Genomic DNA, 18,341 nt, shown 5'->3' on the forward strand with positions numbered 1-18,341 from the left:
AGTCATTCAAGCATTTTATCTATTACACACATTTGAAATATTCTTAAAATAAATTATCTGCATTGATTCAAATATAGTAGAGGTAATTCATTATTATCACCTTTATTTTATATTATATTATATTATAAGGAAATCTCAATAGAAGTCAACCTCAGGACAACCTAACTGATTCAATTAATAGTATTCAGATTATGTTTTACTAGTGTCAACATTTAAATAAGTGCCAAAATAGTTATAGGAACATTAGTGTCAACTCTGTATTGTCAGCTCATAGAGAAAGTAATAAAACTAGCAAACAAGCAACAATGGCACCTTAATTTTTAATCTAACTTATTTTATTTGGGGAAGAAAATCACAAAATCTTGGCTATCTACTCCAAAACAGAAACTTGTTGGTTGGTCCTAGAAAAAATATTTCATTTCCATTTCTAAAAAGGAAGCTACTTATAAAATCCAAGTAAGTAAAATGATCTTGATTTTTTTTTTTGGTTCACTAATTAATGACAGTAATAAATTCTCTTTCCCTTAGTTACAATCAGGAATGGGAATTCAGCTAAAATATCAATACTAATTAAATTCTTTAATGTTACATGCATGTGTACATTTGTATGTGTGTTTGCATTTGTTGTGTGAGTGTGTCTGTGTATGCACATGTGCATATGTTCATACCTGCACATGTGTATGGATGGACACACACACATATATGCGGGACTTTTGTGCACATTAAAACTCCAGATATACCATCTTCCTCAGCTGGCCCTTGAATCTGCCTACTTCTGTTTCCTGAGTGCTGGGATTACAGAAGTGAGCCAAAGTGTTAACATTTGCACATAGATATTGGAGATCAAAATCAGGTTTCTTACAGTAAGCACTTTCCTAAGAGAACCATTTCGAAGCCTTCAAAGTATGGTTTTTTGTTTAACACTACATTTCATTTTGTAACATTTCGATACCATAGGGAGAAATGGGTTTAACTATATCATTTTCATATGCATTTTTTGCCATTCTGCTCCCCTCTTCTCTTTTACCCACGTCTTCCTTTGTGCGTTCACAGCACACATCTTCTTATATGTTCCAAGTTCTTCCTCTACTTCACGTTCACCTTCCTATTTTCAGTCCTACAGGTATATCAGTGTCTGAAAACTTGTATGTAGATTTCTGTGAGAAAGTAGTTAGAATACTTTTTCATGTTTCTGACTTATTTTGTTAAGTATGACATCCAGCCTCATCCAATTTCTGAAATTGACACAATTTCATTCATCTTTTCTGCTGGAAACGATCACATTGTAAGATAAAAGATTAACCATATCACATTCTGTTCATCTGGTCTCCTGCTGATGGACATTTAGACTGTTTCCATATTGTGACTATTGTGAATGTTGCAGTAGTAAATATGAGAGGGCAAGTATTTCTATATTATGCCAAATTAAAATAACTTCGATTTATTACAAACATAATTGAATTGTGATTGTTACAGTTTAAGCATTTTGTAATACAATCATAATGATCTGCATGGTTTTCTTTCATCCCAGTTACACTCCTGACATTATGTATAAAGACAACCTATTTTCTGTAAATTTGACTGCATTTATTGTTATTTTCTTGATGACAGCTAACTTTTCTTATATATAATAGGATCTCAAAGTCATTTTAATTTGTACTTCTCTCATGATTGAGAATTTTGAATATTTTTCAAATACCCATCATCCTTTTGTACTTCTTCCTTAGAGAATTACCTATTCATTAGTCCATTTGCTACTAATTTTAAACATTTTATTTTAATTTTTATAATTAACTTACATATTTCCCTACAGGATTTTCCTACATATATCATTTTAGTTGCTTCTTCCTTATTCCCAGTCATTTTTCTGCCTACTTTCATTGTTATTACACCCTTTGTCTCCTAGTATTTTATAGTTTCATTTTAATTTGCTTACCTTCCTCCCTTAGAGCACTCTCCCTAAGTGCTCAGAGATTATTTCTTGACATTTCCTGACATTGCTCCAAACTATATATGCATGTTCAATGTTAACAGGCTGAAATATTTATCTGAGAGAGAACATAGAATATTTGTCATTTGTGATTCTTGTTTAATCCTTTCCTTTCATATAATGTTTTCCATATCAACCTATATTCCTCAAAATATCTTAATTTCAATTTTCTTTATGATTAAATAAAAGTCAATTTGTATACCATACCACGTTTTTTATTGTTATTTTATGCTTAGTTCTAGTCTTTAATATTTTTCTTATTTTGATATGGAATAGTAAAAATGCAGTATAGACTTTACAATCAATAGATTTCACAAATGGAGTATGTATCTTATTTGCAGACAACCGTTTTAACTTTTTTATTTACATGACGATATATACATATATATAGCCACTAATAACATTTTATGAATGCTTTAGTTGATTTAAATATTCATAATTTTCTAATGATGTTATATCAAGACATAATGAGTAATATATACACTATTTATTCAATGACAAGGACACATCTATCAGGATTTAATTGGAAAAGTCATTATTTCATAAGAACTGAACAATAAGTATACAATTAGAAATTAAATATAAAGTGATTCAGATGACAAACCCATTATAAAGGGATAAATGATATGTACAACAATTAGAGATGACTTTTGACACTAATGACCTTTGATACTTTGTTCTTGTGTACTATTGTCTAATATCTTCATTTGTTTTAGGAATAAGAAAACATCATAGAATAATGTGATAATATTCAACTAAAGTTCATAGAAAAAAACTATATGCTAAAGATCTTATACAGCCAATTGACTGTTTAACCAAATGACTTCGTCACTGTGGAGAGCTAGAAGACTGAAGACCAAGAACCAAATTATTTTGTGTATTTTTTCCCTTTTTATAGATATATAGGTTCCACCTCTGCTTTTGCTCTAAGGTATCTGTGTATCCCAGAAGAAGCATTTTGTTATGCAGCTTTCATCAACCCAAAAGCTAAGAAAGCAACCAGGCAACACAAAGAAATCTACAACAGAGAATTCCACTTTTCTGTAACCTTCCTACCTACGCTGCCAGCAATGTATTTGAAAAGGACCTTGATGCAAACTTTCATTTTTTTGACTATAAAAAAAAATAAGAACACTATTTTCACTTTGAACAATGGTAACTCAGTAACATGTATCTAAGATTGCAGGTCATGATTGCTCATATTGGGGACAAAAATAAATTATATCTTAGTACTTTGAGGGTTGAGCTGCCATTTGCACTGATATTCTCTAAGAATATTTCTACTTTGGATAAAAGCAAGTGAGAAATTTTCCCTGGAATGTAAGATGGTAGTTGAAGTTATATCAACGAAAGAAGAAACTGAGTGTATGTTGAAAAAAATAATAATGATTTTCAAAATTTATCCCAGGATTTGTTCCACATTTTTTAAAATGTTTACACTTAATGTTTAATATATGTTACCATTTAATGCACTTCTTGCTATTTATTTCTTTTGGTTTTAATGAGTGGTTGCAGATGAAGTAGTGGTAGTTATTAGAACTATCAAATTTCCAAAGTTGACATTTTAATATAATTAACATTGTTATATAGTTTCTTGTTGGAGGAAGACATTCACTAAGCCATTAGAATGAGAAGGCTGTTAAGTATATTTGCAATTCTAAAAATGTCTTAATTTGCAAACACAAAGAACTATAAAATCCAAATGCTCACTAGGAAGCCAAGCAGTGTGTAAAATATTGAAAGAGCAATCTTCTGAGAACACAGAGATTTATGTTTATATGTTTTAGGGCAACTGCGAGAACAGTAGCACACAATGTATACGGCATTGTTCAATGAGTTCGCTTTGCCAAATAGGAAAGACAGTTTCTCTTTGCTAGCAGAACATTCAAGAATCCGACACATCATAATGAAAAATGGAAAACAATAAATGTAAATAAGGCATTACTGTAGTCCTTTTCCTGTTGCTTTTCCACCATTTCTGCAGTCAAGACTGATGATAAATAGTAGTTTCAAAGCAACAATAGAGAGCAAAATTGTTTTACTTAAGAAAAAAAAAGTCCTCTAGAGAGTAAATTTTTTAAAAGTCAAGTCAGAGGAAAATATGCAATACTGTTTTGTTGCTGTTGTTTGCATAATAAAAAATGGTTTTTTTGTAGGTAAGGAAGGAAAGCCTGGATGGAGTGCAGGTGTGGTATGGACGGATGCTGGAAGGTAAACAGGTCCTTGAGTCATGCAGCAGGGGAAGATAGGATATGGTGGAAACTAAAAAACCACCCTAGTAACAAAAGAACTTCCTTTTATCTATAGACTTTAGAGGAGAGGGTTCATTGAGTTAGAGAAAGGGTCTTGTTTGAGTGGTAAGTCTCTGGGTTTAGGAGATCCGTGAACTTAGAAACAGAATCCAAGATCCTGATTAAGTTTCTAGCCATAGCCACATCCTACCCTGGAGCTTCTATTCGGAGGTTAGCAGCTTAGAGAAGGTATCATATAGGATGCAAGTCATGACTGCTCTTTCTACAGTGTCAGTTTCTGTCATCAAACAGATGCTAAACTTATATTCGTGCTCAATGAATTTCAAGTACAACTTGCAAATTTATAGTTCAGTATGCTAATTATTTTTAACATCAAGAAAAATTGCCCATTACATGGAAATGGGCTAAATAATTGTCGTTGTTTAGTAGGTTCTCTAGAGGCTATTTGAGTCAATTGGGATGTGAAAATTTGGCTTTGATTATCAGCTGCACAATGACTACAATAGAAGTCAACCTCTAGAAACACTTGTGTGACAACCATGCAAATGATCCTAGCTCACAGTGATACAAATGATTTTTGTCCTGGAGAAAATACAAATGTCTGGAATTAAACTCTAATTTTAACTGTTTTTAATAATCTATTGTCTTCCCCACTAATGGACATGGTGAGTAAAATGCTTGACTAGTTTTCATATTTGATTTATATAGAAGTAATACATTTATCTTTTCCTAAAAGTAGGCTTTACTAGTAATACTGAGATTGCTAATAATTGGAAGAACATAAGATAAAAACTTAAAGCCTTAAGGTGACTTCTTACAGTGATTTGTCTCAGTTTTATTGCTGTCTCTCCCTGAAAATCACTGAATACAATTTTATTTTCACTTAATTGAAGTAAGCCAAGCTATTAAATGTTAGTATGCAGGCACGTTCCCCTCTAGTGTTATTGAACTTGCTTCTCAAAGATTTAAAACTATAAATTTAGATGAATATGGAGTTGCAGGAACTGGGGAAGGTGGAGATGTCAAAAACTTGGATGAAATGGGAGGACGAATGACTTCCTTGAGACCCAATCACAGTATGGCTCTCTTGAGTGATTCCATTCTTTCTCATCATTTTGCTCTGTTTGTGGCTGCCGAAATAATTAAAGTAGTGGGGAAGTAGATTCCGTTACTATCTGCTTTTTAAGCTTTGCTCTCAAGTTGATTAATGCTTTCTTTACACTTGCACTGGGCTGCTCTACATTTCCTTTTTAAGTAATGCTAATTAGGTTGAACAAGCAACTGGTGCTTGCAAAGCTGCTGTTTGAGCTGGAATAACTCCTGGGAGCCCCGGATGCTGCTGGATGCAAATCAATGAGAGAATTGATATGCGAAATGCATATTCATCGGCTTGTCATTTTGACAATCTGTCATTGAGAACCTACTATGTGTATTGAGGCTGTTTGTAGGAAGAAAATTAATATTCATACAAAACTGAGCTTAGCTGCATCTTTTTACATTTAAAAAGGGTTATGATCCACACAGCAGAAGACAAAGATTCAGAAAGTGTGGGAGGTGGGAGGTAGGGGAAGGAGGTATGGTACAGAATTCTTTCCCACTTATTGATTTATTTAATTGATGCCAATAGATGGTTTTAGGGAGAAAATAATGTGTGAGGAGATAGAGATTTCTCCATTTTTCTTTAAGACAGGCAAGGTATAACAGAGCTTATGGTAGTCTTAAGCTTACTAAGATTTTCTCTTAGGCTGGCATTGAACTTCTGATTCTACTTTTCTAATGCTAGAGATTAGAGATTAGAGCCATATATAAGGCAAGATACTCATATTCCAATATGTTTTAAAAGATAAATTTGTTACTCCACTAAGAATCAACAGTAGAGGTTCCAAGGCAACAGTTATAAATGTTATATAACGGTTATAAATGACAACAGTTATAAACGATGAGGTTGTGTTGACATTCTTGGGTCAGGGAGGCAGAAATCCTTAATAAATAAATAAATAAATTTAAATAAAAAAGAAACAAATCTAAAAAAATAAATAAATAAAAATTGCAGCAACAAGTTCCCAGTGGATTGGGTGCAGAATAGGAGAAATTAGTGGGAAATGATGTTGTTTTTAACTATTTCTACCTCAGGAAGTAGAAAAGTAGAATGGTAATTTGCTGATTTTGATACAGACACTCTGAGCTGTGACTTCACATTGCTGACTGAATTAGTATCGTGATTTTGAGTATTAGTTGTCTATTGATACCCAATTTAAATTCTTGAGTCAAATTTTGCAATTGAGAGTTAAACTGAATGAATGGCAAGTTAGAAAATTTAGTGGTTTTATTTTATTGACTTGTAGTCTATATTCAGTAAGATGTATAGTTCATAAATTTGCTGAATTTTGATAATTACCTATGTCTAAGTAAAACAATATGCTTCACACTCTTTAAAAAATGTCCTCCTGCTTCTAAGTACTCCTGCCATTGGTGGTGTTACATGCCTATCATCTTAGCACATGAAAGATGAGAAAGGACGATGGTGAGTTAATGTATAGCAAGTAATACATAACAAGATACTGTCTCGAAAATGAACAAACACATAGACCTAATATTCAGGCCAAACCTGGGTGATACAGTCTATGGCCAAGTGCAGCATGTGGGCCCTGTTGTGGAGTTCTAAACCTCCATGATTATCTCAGGTTGTGCATCCTGTACAATAGCCAACTTCACTTTAGATTGCCTGTATCACATCTATCCATAAAGCCTTGCTCAAGATGCACATTATGTACCCCGGTGTAGCTGGAGAATTTGCCTGAACATAGTTTCTACCCCGTGTCCTCACAGCAGTTGCCAGGCCTAACCTTGGGTTCCACATACTGGACACAGCCTGAATCAAAGCAAATGAATTTTGGGTTGTTTCTCACCTTCAGGCTTGGCCTTAGTCAAACATGCTATGTGACAGTTCAGTATAGTAAGACTTCTGAACCCTAGCCTACCACAACATATGCCATATTCTTGCTTATCTGAGGTCATAAATCCTGTGCATTTGTCCACTCTAATGAGTTCCTTGGTCTGTAACACATGTGTACTATATTTAATCTCTAGAACTAGATAGTAATGAACACCCGTCTCACTGGTCAACCTTTAGAATCCCTGGAAAATTGTCTGTCTGATCCATCCCAAACCATTGGACTTAGCTTCAATTGCACAGCCTGTTGCAGACTACCCTGCTATATGCACATGATCCCAGACCACCTAAACTAGTCACATATTCCCTGGCATAAGTCAGCTAGCAAATGAAACAAAGTATCTACCTGAGCAGATTCATCCATTTGCCCTATCCTCTTGGCTATTCATTTATGTGGAACCATCCATTTCCTCTGGTACAAAATAACACTGAGTATCTGCCTTAGTCAAGAATCTCTAGATGAACAAAACGGAGTTAGTAGTTAAAGTAGATTATATGTTGTAGTCCTTCTAGTCCAACAATGACTGTCTATAGTGGAAATCCAAGAATCCAGTAGTTGTTCAAGTCACAACCTGGTCTTCACAGTATGCTGAAATCCCATGAAATTAAGTTCTAATGCCAGAGAAAGCATGGGCTTACAAGCAAGCTTGAGGGCAAGCAGTTAATGAGAGCACAATTCCTCCATGTTATTCATTTAGGTTGCCAGTGGGAGGTATAGTTTAGATTAATGTTTGTACTGTATACCTCAAAACATCCGAATTAAAAATGAGCCTTTCCCCTTCAATTTATTAAGATAAACATCCCTCAATGGTGTGCCCATAAAACCACAAAGTCTGAAACCAAAATATACAGGCAAAAGATCAATAACATAAAATAACCTAAGCATAACAATTTGAGAAAAAAAATGTTCACAAAAATGCCATTGTTTGTCTTGATCATGAACCTACCCTGAAGTGTGGTATACTCAGAAAGACTCAATTGGAGAATACTAATTTTTCCTTTGCAAGCAGTTGCTAATTACAGATAGCTGCTTGGCTAGGGGTAGAAGTCCATGCCCACTTCTGCCTCTCTATGCTAGGACCCTATTTGACTTGAACCAGTGCAGGTCCTGTGTGTGCAACTACAGTCTGTGTGAGGTCAGTGTACATCAGTTCCATTGTGTTTAGGAGACACAGTTTCCTTCAACACCTCCAGCTCTTAACTCTGTTTCTGATTCTCTTTCATATAGGTCACTGAACCCTGAGTAGTTTTGATGAAGGTAACACCTTCAGGACTCAGTGTTTCAAAATCTCTTTCTCCACATAGTGTAAAGCTGTGGATCTTTGTGTTAGTTCTTGTCTATTGCAGGATAATGGCTAAGATATTTATCTGATAGTAAAGAAGATTGTCTTAAAAATTGTTTTATAGCTATTGTTTTAGCAGAAAAATTGCCCGTCCCCGCCCCCAGACTCATGACCTATTCATTCTGTCTTTTGGCCAACCTATCAGTGTCAGGCACTACAATGTGGATGAATGAAAGACTAAGACAATTCAAGATTTGAAAACTTAATTTAGTAAAGACATATCCCTGTAGGGTGTGGAGGATGCCTTCTATACGCTAGTACGTGAGATCCGGCAGCATAAACTGCGGAAGCTGAACCCTCCCGATGAGAGCGACCTGGCTTCATGAGCTTGGAGATGCCGGATGCAGGGAGGAGGTATAGACGGAAGGAAGGAAAGAGGAGGGAAGGAAGGAAGGAAGCAAGCTGGAGCCAGTCCAGTCCAGGGATGGTGGACAGAGATGACCAAGACCTTCGCATGGACAATTTGAACTGACTGTCATGAACTGTCCCTATTGCCACTGGCACCCCAGCTCTCAACCCCTTTCTGTTCCCTCCGAGTGCCTATGGGGCACAAGTTAAATCACAGTAAGTTATTTGATGGTCCTGAAAAAAAAAGACATATAAAGGCTTAAGAACTTGTGCCAAAATAAATATAAAATTGAAAATCTCAAAGCCCAATTAGATAGTTCAGGGGAAGTTGTTATAAATAGAAATAATCTAGTAGAAGACAAAATATATATCATATTTAAAGATAAAGTGGAGTAACTAAGTTATACAAATAAAGATTATGAAAATTCGAGGCCAGCCTGGTCTAAAAGAGCTAGTTCCAGGACAGGCTCCAAAGCTGCATAGATACCATGTCTCGAAAAAAAAAAAATCAAGAAACCTGTATGAATTTTGGAGAACCATAGAAAAAGCAAATTATCTAATTCTAGGCATATATGAAGAAGAATAGAAGAACACCAGGTCAATAGCACAGACAAATGAGTTTCTGACTAAGTCTGTATAACAAAACACTCTGGATTAGGTGCTGGAGGTGGAGCACGATAAGGGAAACACTGGAATTTAGTTTAAAGTAAAATGAATGGCCATTTGCAACAAATCTTGAGGAGATTGCTGTGATAGAGTTATGCCCCAATGCTAGGGAAATATACAACAATATTTCAAACTGAGACTAAGGGATCACTGTTAAAAATGAATCAATGTTAGATACAGCTAAAGTCAGAACTTGAGGAGCAGAAGCCCTCCTCAACATAGGAAACAGACTGTAAAAATAGGAAGAGGTGTGTGAAGAATTCCAAGTACTTCAGTACATCAAAAGTGAAGAATGCAGTTTTAGTGGAGGATAAAGTATCTCTTGATTCTTTGAACTCATTTAGTCATTTTGCGTTTTTCCCCTCCCCTATAGTTTTACTGCCTTGGAACACTTAGCTTCTAGGGATATTCTTTGATACTCAGAAAAACAGACTAGTACAGAGTACTAGAAATCATAATAATTATGATATATATCATATATAATAAATACATTTATTTATAAATATCTTTATAAATAAAGAATAAAACCACTAAATCAATGATAGAATAAGAGCAAAATATGAATAGAAAATAAGACTCCTTGCCTTAAGTTCTGATTTACTACTGAATTTAAAAAACTTGTTGATACCCTATTTTTCATTCAGACTTACCACCAGCTAGACAATTTGCCCTATTTAAGCTTAAATGTCAGCCAACTCCTGGATCAGATCTCTTATGGTAAAGTACTAAACTGTCAGCTGGAATCAACTATGTGCGAATTCATTGGTTACATATTCCTTGTCATGTCTAAATTATTTTATTAAGGAGACTTGGTGAATACTTTTGGAAGCTTAATAATTCTTGATAATAGAATGCATGTGTAATCATTATCTGTGAGGGAATTGTCATAAATTCTTGCTCCCAGGTCAGCATCAATTTATCACTATTGTCTCAGAGGCAATTATGATCTTTAACCTTAGAAAGGCCAGAAGTATACCCTCTTACAGTATATATTTTAGAATAAATTTATGGGTGATCGCTATGCTACAGTTCCACTAAGATTAAAATTTTCACTCTTGGAGGGAAGTTACTTAAGACACTGCTTTCTAACTTCACACTAACGAAAAAAAAAGTACTTGATAGTCTATTTTCCATTTAGACTTAGAACCAACTATACTCTTTACCCTATTTAAATGTATATGCCAGTCAGTTCCTGGGTCAGATCTCTTAAAATAGAAAAGGTGAAGCCACAGGATGCTTTAAGGAGATGTGAAATATTCTGTCTGGCGTAGAAGCTTTTTAAAACATAAGATGTTCTAGAATGAGGTGAAACATTCTATCCTGCAGGAAACCTCTTAAACTCTGAAAGAAAACAACTCAAAGACCTCAGGAACTCCTTGAAACTGAGGAAATTCACCAGTTATTTTTCTTTTCAAACTGACAAAAGCTGTCAGGACAACTGAGAGAACCCTGCAGACAATTCAGATTCCTGGGACACTCAGAGAAGCTGAGCGGTCTAAAAGAGAAAGTTCTCAACCTATGCAGCTAACTCTAAGTTATGTAGTGAATCCAGGTTTCAGGCTACACTGAGCTGTCACCTATGCTAGGATTAGATTCTGGTCTGTAGATGTCACAGAGTCACTTTTGTTCCCATAAGTAGTCCCTCATCTATATTTCTGTAGGTAATACCACTAAAACATATTGGTTCACCAAATTAGGCTTTGGTGGTATTTGTACTTAAGTATGTTTTCTGCTCACTATTGAAAGATGAGTAAGTGCATGTTTTTTGTTTTATGTTTTGATTTTGTTTTTTGATTTTTTGTTTTTTTTACATCTCTGCAGCAATATTGTAATGTGAGTAAAAATTGTGCCGAGGACAACTCTAATGGAATGTTTGAAAAAAAAATCATTGTGTTTTGTAAGCTTTTGTGGGACTTTTAAAAAACTGATGACTTTTTTTCATTTTTGCTATTCCAAAGTGTAAAAAAGGTTTATCGTTTACCTTGTCTTTTCTACTATATCTTTCCTGCCTTTTCTCATCTTACATGTTTTGAAATTTAGCCAGGAATGATAATCCCTAGCTACAAACTTCTGGTCCTGCAGTTCCCCCCTAATAGACTTTATTGTTCTACCCATTGAGCAGTTCTTTGCCTAATACTTGTCCTTGTTTAAGAATCCAGCAGCCCAACATCATCTATTCAGAGGTATGAGTTAACTTCTGTGATTGTTCTTCATTTCTGGGTGACCTTATCCAGACATGACCATAGTTGAACTATTTTAATTAATTATTTATTCATAAGGTTGTTTTTTTTTACTTTTTGAGCTATGTATTTGATATTTTGATCATATCTACATTTGTTTTCCTCCTACAATTCCTTACATTTCCAACCCATTCCCTCACCCTCAAATTCATGCTATCTTTAGTGTTGTCTATATATGCAGAAATACATAGATAGAGACTGGCAACTAATCAGGAGGCTGGTCCCTGAAAGTTTATTTACCCTCCCTAACCAATGGTTGACCACCAGCAGTTTCTCTAATAGGAGTAGGGCCATGATAGAAAATGGACTTGGCATAATATTTGTAGGTTATCTATAGGGAACCATTTCTGTTGCATGTCCATGTGTGTACAATTCTTGTTACATGCAGAAGACACACTTTTACACCATTTTCTCTGTCCTTTGGCTCGTAGACTCTTCTCTTTCCTCTTCTGAGATGTTCTTTGAAGATTAGGTGTAAGGGTTGTGTTGTGAGTCTCAATTGGGTATGGGCACTAAAAAATTACTTGGTTTCTGCAATTTTATCATGTGTTCTTGGTACAGTTTACAATATCTGTAATGAGTGCCATGCTATCGAGCCTGCCTTAATTACAAACATGTAATTTTGATTATCCACAAGATCCTACTACATTATAAGCCTTATTAAAATACATAAATAAAATATAGTTAATTGGAATTATCCTACATGGGAGGAGGATTGGTTAGGAAACCTTCCCTGGGGCCATAAACTATTAAACAAAAAGCAAAGTGCAAGTTGTGGAGTATGGGCTGACTCCTTTTAAGTTGTTATTCAGGGATTCTCAATGATCCAGTAAATAATACTCCCATTGAACCTGATTTGCACCCACAACTTGACTGTAAGATTCCACTGCTGAATACATCATACGGTTTGTTCACAGGACTTAGAGAATGTAAGCAGCTTTTGAATTGGAAGCATCCACCCTAATGTCCAGTTCTTATGGTGTAGGAAGGTAATAAGCAGGCTTCTCGGAGATGTATTTCTCAATAGTCCTCAAATATATGTTCTGTTAATAAAACAATAATTGTCTTGAAGACTTGTATGTAATGGTGCAATAGTCGTACTAATTTTATATTAAAGATAACCTCACCTCAGGTATTTTGTAGTAATGGTGGAAAGACAGAATTGCAGGTATCCTGGTGGTTCATTTTAGCAAATAGATAATTCAGTTATATTTTGCAAAAACTTTATTTGCAAAATTAACCAATTACATTACCCTAGATGTTGCCTTGCCTTTGAATATATTATGAACTTTTGTGTAAATAAATCTTTTTTGAAGACATATGTAAAGATAAATCACAGTCATTATGACAATAACCATTTTGTTAAATGTTATTAATGCTCTTTACTACACATCGTTTATAGCTAGTGTCTGTTGTAGTTTGTATTTGAAAACACTTTACACCAAGAAAATGATGATATTTTATCATTATTGTCAATTTTGATCAATTTTTCCAGCATTGTTGAATGCCATGAACAAGCAAGATAAATTGTCAAAAATATTTTGTTAAAAGTTTGCTCTTGATATCTCCCCTTTATAGATAAACACACATTTGCATTAAACAATTTAATAAATTAGAATTGCAAATCAGGGTTGTTGTCTATCTCTCTCTCTCTCTCACACACACACACACACACATACACACACACACACTCTCTCTCTCTCTCAAACACACACACACACACAAAAGCACATTCAGAGTCATAGAACAAATATATGGTCCTTGAAAAATCTCAATGGCTTTCTACAAGTCATAGGAGAAAATACACAATTTGGTTGGCTCCAAAAAAGTTGATTTAGCCGAAACTGAATTGTATTAAAAATGACCCAGTGGGCTTCAGTATAGAGATGGACTATTAGGGAGGATGATCAGTGGGCACATTGCTTTTTGACTTCTTGTGCCCTAATGGAAAACAAGATATAAAAGCACCAGACCTTATAAACAGAAGGCAGATGATGCACTGGGCTTTTTTTGTTTTCTAACTTAGTCATCAGAGAAATGCAAATCAAAGCAACTCTGAGATTCCATCTTACACCTGAAAGAATAGCCAGGATCAAAAACAATGATGACATCATATGTTGGAGAGGTTGTGGGGATGTAAGCTGGTATAGCCCCTTTGGATGTCAGTGTGGCAATTTCTCAGAAATTAGTAAAGGACTTTCCTTAAGACCCAGTAATACCACTTTTTGGTGTATATCCAAAGAATGCTCAATCTTGCCACAAGGACATGTGCTCAAATAAATTCATAGCAGCATCGTTTGTCATAGCCAGAAACTGGAAACAACCTAAATGCCCTTCAATCAAAGAATGGATAAGGAAAATGTGATACATTTATACAATGGAGTACTAAACAGTAGAAAAAAAAGATATCTTGAATTTTGCAAGAAATTGGAGGGAGCTAGAAAACATCATTTTAAATGAGGTAACCAAGATCCAGAAAGACAATGATCACACATTCTCACTCATAAGTGGTTTTTAAACATAAAGCAAAGAAAACCAGTCCACAAATCACAATCCCAGAGAACTTAGACAACAATGAGGACCCTTAGAGAAACATACATAGATCTAATCTACATGGGAGGTAGAAAAAGACAAGGTCTACTGAGTAAATTGGGAGCATGGGGAACTTTGGGGAAAGGTTGAAGTTGGGGGAGCTGCAAGGAGGGAAGCAGAGAAAAATGTAGAGCTCAATAAAAATCAATTCAAAAAATTCCACAGTCAAAACTCAACCACACTAACAGTATCCAAGAGGGAATTTTCACCCTTGTGAGGCTATAATTAAATACATTTATTTCACACAGAACGAGTTAAGGCAATGTTGTCTTTATCAAGCATATAAATCTTTAATGTAATTAATATAAAAGAAAATTTTATAAATAAAAAAATAAATAGTATTACAGACTTATAAGACTGGCTAAAACACATCAAAAACATCAAATTCTAAAGAGGATATGGAAAACTTGGGCAATTCATGTATGGTGAAATATGTCAAGTTGTATTCCTGTTTTAGAAATGTGTTCATGATTTATTTAAAAAAAACCATATGCAAATGCTGAGATATTTACTTTCAAAGCCCATCCACAAATGTTAAAACCTGTAAAAATATGTTCTTTATACAATAAATAGATAAACAAATAATAGCACATTTGAACCTAATCTTTGTCCTCTTAAACTTTACATGTCTTACTTTTTAGAACCAATGCTTGTAAAGAGAGGTGATAGGCACTAGCTTGCATCCATTCTGTCTTCTATTATCCTTGATAACTAACTGTATAGATATAGTCTGAACCTTGTATATGCTGCCAGACCTAACCTATCTTTTACACTAGAATTACCTGCTGGTCTGTTAATATTCATAGCTTCATCGGCAGAGTTGTTATGCTGAAGCAGAATCTGAAACATTGTACATTCCCTGGTTGAAAATGCAATCCTAAACATCTACAGTCTGCCTTGATGGTTAGCATCTTGTCTCTCACCTGGAAATCAGTGTATAGCTGTTCTTGAATATGTCAATAGCAGATGTCTTGCCCTACATGCAGATAAAGCTCTTTCCAATATTCCTGTGACTAAAATGTTTCTCAATTTTCTTATGCTTACACTCCATCTTGCCAGGAGCAGTGTGCTAGCCTGCAGATAAGAACTTGATTACCCCTGTCTTTTTATTTGCCTTCAAGGCCTTGTATCTTTGAAGATATATACAATATTTAATTTCTTAGAACAAATTTAAAATTGCATCATAAAAATAAGTGCTAAAATCAAATATCTCCTTTCTCTGTTTCTTATAAAGAGTATTCCATGAATTATATATGGACATTTATGTCTACTATGAGGCTGATTACAGAACTGGCTATCCAAGCATAATTCTTCTAGTCATATATTGTGCATCATAGAGTTTAATTAAAAGTGCATCTGCTTCACTATGTAGTAAATGATGCATGGAAGTTACTTCACAGAACATACATATTTCATGTATTCATTATGCATTTTATAATGCAAAATATGACTGTACTTATAATTAAACAAAAGATGCTATATGATTTTCAAACTTAGTAAATACAGATGGAAATGGTAAATTCAAACTTTTAGAGTAAAATTGGGAGAATGTAAAAATATGAGTTCTATTAAACTATTCAGATTGGAAACTTAATATCTTTTCTGCAAATTGCTTTTTTATTTAAAACAATATATTTATGAAAGAATATGTGTATTGTATAAACAATGTACATATTTTAAAGTATAACAAGCATGGTATTCAAGATGTAATTGTTGTTTATTGGTGACCCAAAGCCATTTATTTTTAAGAAGCCAATGTTTTACATTTGGCATATGCATTTTTAGTTGTGTCTCTTACTATGCCTCCTTTTGCTATATGCAAGAAGAAGAAAAGAAAAAAGCAAGGAGAGAAGAGAAGGGAGATAAATGGAATAAGGAAGAAAAGAACTGAAATAAATGTGTTTGATGTGCACATAAGAAAAGATTTTACCAGAGAACATGAATCCATTTTTAAACTAAGCAGATAATTGAAGCCCAAATATGGTAGGAGCCTAAAAGAAACATACAAATTATTTAAATAAGAAGTATAAATAAATTAAATATAAAATGGTTAGTAAAGAAATCTTATGACATAGAAACAAGAAAATAAATAAAATTTGAAAAGTGTAATGTATAATGGATACATTGGATTGTAGAAGATTGAATGTAACTAGTTATAAAATGAATCAATTCATGATTATAAAGTGTTCAATTAATAAATACCATAGCAATCTAAAACTTCTACCATTATATTCTCTCACTCAAAACTACATAAAACAAAAGTTGCTCAAACGAAACTAAAAGTAAAAATAAATATCTACTTGATATTTTTAAGTATTGTCTGAAATAAAAGAAGTTTACATTAAAAGCTCATTTTGAAATTGCTAGCAAATTACAGTATAGGATACTTGAAGAATGCTATCAATCAATTTATTCTGACTGGTATATATTTAAATGTATCTAACAACAGACTAAACACATTTATTGCAAATGAAGCAATATTTATGAAGATTTTATTCTGTGTATTAACATGTGTATGAGCATGGCTTTCTTCATGTGAATTCTGTGTCTGTAGAAGTCAGAACAGTGTATCAAACCCTTTGGAAATAGTTAGCTGTTGTGAGCCACATGCTCTGAGAGCTGGTTTCTGATCTTTTTTGTTTTGTTTTGTTTTTGCTTTAAAACATTTTTTTTATTTTTTTCTTATTCTAAAATGAAAATTGAGGCTGGAAGATCAGCTTCTTCTGTGGCGACTGTGGTAAGGTATTAAGAATCAAAATCCACGACCATCTTAAGAAAATTACTTCATGGCTTTGGCCTCGCATCCATATTTTCCCAGAAGCTAAAAATGGTCTTAGGGAACAGGAAGCTTGTCAGTGTACTTCTCCATCTTGTGTACGTTCATGTTTGTTCCAAAGTTGAAGGACTACATTGCGTAACAGAGTTTTTATTCAATAACTTCTCAAATTTCCTACACCCTTGGTTTCTGATCTTATATCCACAGTCATTTCTTCAGACCAAAGAAAGACCCATGTTTAAGATCACAAAACAATTTCCCATTCAAAAATAATCACATCAGTCACGAAAAGTATATCAATGTTCACAGTGAATTTAGATTGGATACTAATAATAAAAAATATAGAAAAAATATCCACAAAATTTGAAAATTATAAAGTATTTAAAAATCCAGAAATCCCTTAAGAAAAATAATTGAAAGAAGAATCAATCAAACTCAGTATAAGTAATTTTACATGTGCAACAACAGTAGCACTTACAGGAGTAGCCATGACCATATCCACTGCTTCAGATAGGTATCAATGTTCCTAAAGCAATGACCTTATTGCTCATTTTATTTTATTTTTATTTTTTGGATTTTCGAGACAGGGTTTCTCTGTGGCTTTGGAGCCTGTCCTGGAACTAGCTCTGTAGACCAGGCTGGTCTCGAACTCACAGAGATCCGCCTGCCTCTGCCTCCCAAGTGCTGGGATTAAAGGCGTGCGTCACCACCTCCTGGCCCTTATTGCTCATTTTAAAAGTGGAGAAAATATCTCATTACTTCTGACAACAATAATCGGGTACATAGTAATAAGTGGAAATCAATGAAACAGAAAAGAGCCAAATCACAAATTTCTGTAATAAAAGAATCTGCCTCAATGAGAAGAACAAAGGAGTTGGTAATTTTGCACCCAGATTGAGACAAATGTGGAAAGTTATAGAATTTCGGAAGTCAGAAAGAGAAGGGGACCATGAGAAATATGAAAACATTTACAATTTAAATGACAATTTGACACAATGGTAAACTTTTCTGAAAGATACAAACTATCCATATTGTATAACAATATTAAAACAAATAGCATTCTTACTTAATACAAGATTTTTTTATTTAATATTTTTTTATTTATTTTACATACAAGTTTGTTTCCTCTCCTCTTGTCTCTCCCCTTTCCCATCTACCCCTCCTCATCCACTCCCTCCATC

This window comes from Microtus pennsylvanicus, chromosome 1, assembly GCF_037038515.1.
Source record: "Microtus pennsylvanicus isolate mMicPen1 chromosome 1, mMicPen1.hap1, whole genome shotgun sequence".
NCBI classification, from domain to species: domain Eukaryota; kingdom Metazoa; phylum Chordata; class Mammalia; order Rodentia; family Cricetidae; genus Microtus; species Microtus pennsylvanicus.